Below are 5,743 nucleotides of genomic sequence, written 5' to 3' on the forward strand. Positions count from 1 at the left end.
ACATGACCAAACACACAGCCAGGACAACAAAGGGATGGCTTTGTGAGAAGAATTTCAAGGTATTGGAGTGAATAGCCACTCTCCAGATCTCAACACAATGGAAAACTGTGGAGGGAGTTGAATGTCTGTGTTGTGCAAAGACAGCCCCAAAACATCACTCCTCTAGAGGAGATCTGCATGGAGTAATGGGCCAAAATACCAGCAACAGTGTGTGAAAAGCTTGTGAAGAGTCACAAAAACGTATTGCCTCTGTTATTGCCAGCAAAGGCTACATGACAAAGTATTGAGATGAACTTTTTGTTCTGACCAAATACTTGTTTTCCGCCATGATTTGCAAATTAGATATTTAAAACCAAATGGTATTTTCTAGAGGGTTTTTTTTCACATTCTGTCTTATGGTTGAAGTTTACCTATGTTGACAATTACAGGCCTCTCTAATAATGGGAAACTTGCACAATTTGTGGTTGACCAAATACTTATTTGTCCCACTGTATGGCTAACATTAGTTTTCATCTCAAATAAAAGATAGTTTTAGGACATAATCGCAGAAAATTGCCACCATACTTGTTGGTTTTGCTTCCGGATTAAGCCCATATTTCTGTTGATGTTGTATTAGCAACCAGCACAGCTTTGGCAGCAGTGACATGCAGTGAGGTTTTGTTCTGGTGAGGCACTGTCACATATAAAAATAATTTAACCCCTTAACATTCCGACAACAAAGTAAACAAAGTCGTGACTTCAGGATGTCACCAGTAACTAAAAATGTCATGACACATATCCTTGGAAAGCTAAAACTCTTGGAATGAGAGAGAATTTCAAAATATACTCATTACAGTAACATTACGATCAGTCCGAAACGAGATATCCGAAAACTATAAAGACAGCATAACTCACCCAAAAGTGCTGGGAACTTATATGAATGACAAGATTCCTCGCAAATACGGTGTAGTTACATTCACAAAGGTGATTCCAACCATGTAAAATACTGTATTTACTCCAAAACACATGATAATGCCAACAGATGTTATCCACACTTTAGCCATTACTCCCCTTTGCAAATAAACAGACTTGTCAGATTGTTTTCAATATTTCCGATGACCTTTTGATTGACACAACTCTTGGCCAATCAAATGTAGATTGGCCAATTGGTCAGCCAATGAAATTCCCAACGTAAATATGTATAAATTTACGGTGGGAATTCAAATCAGAGCCGAAAGTATTTTTACTCACCATTACTACGTGCAAGTCTTAACAATCGTGGATTGTCTGCTAGAAAGAGAAGTTAACCATTCACAGTACAAATTTTGCACAATGTCTAACAATTGGCCAAAATAAAATGCACAAATGCAAAGTTTAGGGGTTGTGAACTGGTCGTCTCCAAACGGCCACTTTTGAAAACGCCGAGACCAACCCTTAGAAAAATGTGTAAACCACAGTTTAGTTTTTCAACTTGTGATCAAATTTGACAAGGTACTAGTTAGGCTTCAAGCTGTTGTTTCACATGTTATCCAGCTAAGAAGGCCATGCTACACTCTTTTGTAGGTATTTGATTCTCCCCCACAAATCAGACAGACAAAGAACAAAAACCTTATATTTCTGTGTGTTCCAACTCAGATTATTCAATGTAAGTAGCACGTGGAGTGATTATTTCAGTTTGGGACATAACTTCAGAGTTTTATCTTTCAAAAGAGACCAAAACCCTCCATATTCTCCAAACGGTTAAAGAGCAGCATTCACTTTACTTCAGGTACACCTTGGATTATGATTTTAAAGGAACCTACTTTTATTAATCATTTGATAGGAAGATCAGGAACGCATTACACAAACTATAGAATAGGGGAAAAACATTTTATTCAACCCCTCACGTGCCACCGCTGGCATGCGTGTCATAGGTTGCCAACCCCTCTTCTATACACTGCCACATCCTTCTTGGTTCTCTTGCGGTGAAACACTTAGGCTGCGTCCCATTCTTCGCACTTTCACTCGCTATGTGCCCTAGTCACTCGGTTTGCGCGTTCACGTGAAAATGGGGTGTGTCCCGATACTCTCAAGACCGAGGCAGAAGTGCCCTCAAACCAAGTCGTAACCACTTCAAGACCGAGGGGGCTCTCGACCTCACTTGGCAGCGAAGTGACTACCCAGAAGGCTTTGCGAATTCTCACTATCAACAAAGATGCCCGAAAAGGAACCACACAAATGTAAGTAGTTTTCCACAACCACGCATGTATTTGCAATAAAATGTATTGAGATATCTTAGTTAGACGTAAATGCAATAGAAAATCGTATTTTCGCGTTAAAACACGAACATTGCAAAATCGCTACTTTACGAAGTGCACTAATCTACCAAGGGAGCTGGCAAAAAAAAAACCTTCACGCTACAAACTGTAAAGTAGGATAACTGTGCAGAAAATCACGGTTCAGCCCATCCCTGTTTTTATCTTAAACGAGTCGTGCTTTTCATGTACATGGCCAGTCGCTAAAGGAGCATAGTCAGAATACCGTTCTGGACATAAGCGCTTGTTTACTGCACACAATTTCGGGTGTCGTGTTTTATTTACAATATGATTCTTTCATGTGAGATCAGAATGCATTAGTTTTCATCATGCATTACGAGTAATGTCTCCGAATTTCACGTGGAAATACAGTTGAAACAAACTACTATCACATAGTTCACTGTCTTCTCTGTAAACACATATTAAGTGAACGAATTACCTTCTCAAAATGTTGTCCAAATGTGGAGACAATTCTAAAGCATATGTGATGCTGGCCAATAGAAGGCTCATACAGCCATAAGAATAACATGTCAATTTCATGTCTCACATCAACTAGTTGAGCATCGTATACACAGTTGTTTTTGTACAATACATCAGCATTAAGTAATTCTTGTTTTTTCCACCCAACCTAAAGGCCATTGTAGAACGTCCCGTGGAAGAGCTGGTCACCATCACAGCTACCACGCCATCCACACCACCGGGCACGTCGTTGGCACCTTCTAATCCGGCGCCAAACCCCAAATCACCCAGAAAAAAAAGGAAGCACGATACACTCCTTGACTTTTTGAAAGTGGAGTCTGCCGGAGTGAGGAAAAGTCTCGAAGAAACTGTGGCCAAAACTGAGCGGTTCCCGTCCTTTTTGGGAAGCTCGTGGACAAATTTCCAGAACAGTGACATCTCTGCAATGTTTCCCTTTGTTTTATAAAAGGAAAATATTTTTTTTTATTAAGAACTCAATGAAGTTCCAGTTTGTGTTTTCCAGCTTCATGGAAGTATTGGTATATTTTTGTTAAAATTTGTGACACATTATTTATTTACTATTATGTATTTTGGCCCAATGTGAGTTTGTTTTTCTGAAAGTAAAGTATTATTTAAGCTGGAGTGATTTGTAGTTGTTTTCTGTCCAACAGTCACATAGTTCACACGCAGTATCTCACATCATTATGAAATAAACCACCAAGGTGTTACTCAAAATGAAGATGTTTATTGAATAGTAATGCAGAAAAGCACATAATGCAAATGTGGGTCTGACTTAAAGAGCCTAAAATATGGCTTTTGGGCAATTTATTCCATATTAACTGTGGACAATTCTTTGTACGGTGGACCTGGGAACCCTGAAGACCCGTGACACCACACGGTAGGACAGAGCGTGGGCCAGCCAGTACACGTAGATCAGGACCTCCAGCCATGGCCCTGTTCCCTCTTTAGCAGCTCCTGCAGGGCCCACATAACCTTCTTGCTCAACCTTAAGTCCTGAATGAGTTCTGACTCCACATTCAACCATAAGCACAGGATGGGAACATTCCTGTCCAACCTGTCCATGCTTATGGGACAGCCACTCTGGAACACAATAGAAAACAAACATTTTAGACATAAATGTGGGCATAGAAAAGAAAAAGACCGCTTTAACTGTGATGTAAGCATCATGAAAAAATGTTGAAATTTTTTTGGTTTGAACAAATTTATTGACACTAATAACAAAAAAAAAACAATCATGACAATCACAACAGCAATCAAGCACATTCACAATATTATATTCCAATATGATGTTATTAACAGCAAACACAATGTGAGGGTTTGAACAACCCTTCTCGAAAATCCTATTTGCAATCAAGCATATTCACAATTTCATTATATGATATCTTTGTTAGTGTCAATAGATCTGTCCAAGCCAAAGTCGATTGTCTTTTTTGGTCTGAACAAATCCCTTGACACCAACAACAGAAAACAATCATGACCAAACAACAGCAATCAAGCACCTTTTTTATATCCAATGACAACTCTTTTGAATTAAATTCCTTATGAACTAAGGTTTTTGGGTCGTACAGGGAAGTTTGGTGACGATATTATGTCAGCTTAAGGGTCAGGTGGACTGTTCTTGTGTTTGTTTACTTTTCGTCATGTCACACATTCAAGACCCCTACTATGTGTCATAAAATGGCATTAAGATACTAATAAGTAGATTGCCATTTATGTCTACACAAACATAGGGTATTATGTGAACGTGCATTGTATGTTTACTCTTACTGTATTTGACCGAACGGGTCATTTTTTTACTGAGTGTACGTACCTTGTAAAGGTGAATCAGCACTACATAGCGCCGAAGCTGTCTTCAGTATAGCACATTTCTCCTCCGTTGATTGGAGACACGGAAAAGATGATGAGCTTTCAGGCAATCGGTAATAACACAGCTGTAGCGGGCATTTTTAACGTTGCACGAAATCTCCAACTGACACACTACTGAACACGCCTCAGGTTGAGACTCGAGTTGTTTACATGTGACGTAGGCCTATACGTCACTAAGGTCTACAGCCAATTAATATTACCGCCATCTCCTGGACAGGGGTGGAACCTTGCAAGTCTTGTCCAAACCTTTTCCACTTTGCACTCGACTCGATGAGGGCACTCCTCTATCGAGGGACCTCACTGGAGGGTTCTCGGGGCCGAGTGAGAGAAATGGGATTGGGCCTTAGTTTCACACCCCTGCTTTTACCAACGTCATTGGTACAGTCCTGGCAATCTAGCATGCGATGCGCCAGCTGGACTGCAGCATTTGGGATTCACAGGTGAAGCCATGTGCCTGTGATAACAATGACGTTATAATTTCGTACAAAGTGCTTTGTGGCGACATGATTCTTCAATTCATCCATTTTGTGAGCGAAAGATTTGGCGTTGGTCAAAAAGATTCTTGGGAGCGGCAGTCTGGGATAGCTTTCTTAGCCTAGCATCCATGTGCGACAGGTGTTATGCCGAGAATTGTAACCCCGCCGAGAATTGCATCCCCTGTCGCGGGAGCGCGCACACGTCACTCCTGTTGCTACAACCACTTTTACCTCGTTTTATCTCACGTTTACATCACTTTTCGGGTATGTAAGGGCGAAAATATATCCAAGACCACTTCGTCTTGCATTTGTTGGGAATGTAATACAACTTAAACCATTTCTTCTTTGTATTTGTTGTCAACGTAATCGAACGGTAATGCACACCGTATATAAACCACTTTTGATCAGGTAACGTGTTTATTTTGCCTTTTCCGACTCAAATCGCTCGTATTTAAACTGTTATGCACGCTACCATAAAGCTGATTATGCTGAAACGAAGTGTCAAACCAGGATAAGCGGTGTAGCAAATGACATGATAACTGTCAAACCATTAACAAATAAACGGGAGACGAACGTGTTTGATTTCTTCTCATAGTCAAACGAAGACGTAACACGTCGATAATTGTATTTTGTGTTTGACTTGAATAA

The 5,743-nt window shown here is 40.2% G+C and overlaps 2 long non-coding RNA genes across 2 annotated transcripts; one reads left to right on the forward strand and one right to left on the reverse strand.

Moving 5' to 3' along the window:
• Positions 1–1,969: 1,969 nt before the first annotated feature.
• LOC148357411 (uncharacterized) lies at positions 1,970–3,374 on the forward strand. Its single transcript, XR_015852113.1, has 2 exons — positions 1,970–2,198; positions 2,908–3,374. It is a non-coding gene; the product is annotated as an uncharacterized LOC148357411 (long non-coding RNA).
• An 83-nt stretch (positions 3,375–3,457) lies between these two features.
• LOC148357412 (uncharacterized) lies at positions 3,458–4,965 on the reverse strand. Its single transcript, XR_015852112.1, has 2 exons — positions 4,564–4,965; positions 3,458–3,833 (listed from the first exon to the last, which is right to left on the reverse strand). It is a non-coding gene; the product is annotated as an uncharacterized LOC148357412 (long non-coding RNA).
• Positions 4,966–5,743: the final 778 nt, after the last annotated feature.

The sequence above is a fragment of the Urocampus carinirostris genome, chromosome 11, assembly GCF_059441175.1.
Source record: "Urocampus carinirostris isolate Australia breed hairy pipefish chromosome 11, RoL_Ucar_1.0, whole genome shotgun sequence".
Lineage (NCBI taxonomy): Eukaryota > Metazoa > Chordata > Actinopteri > Syngnathiformes > Syngnathidae > Urocampus > Urocampus carinirostris.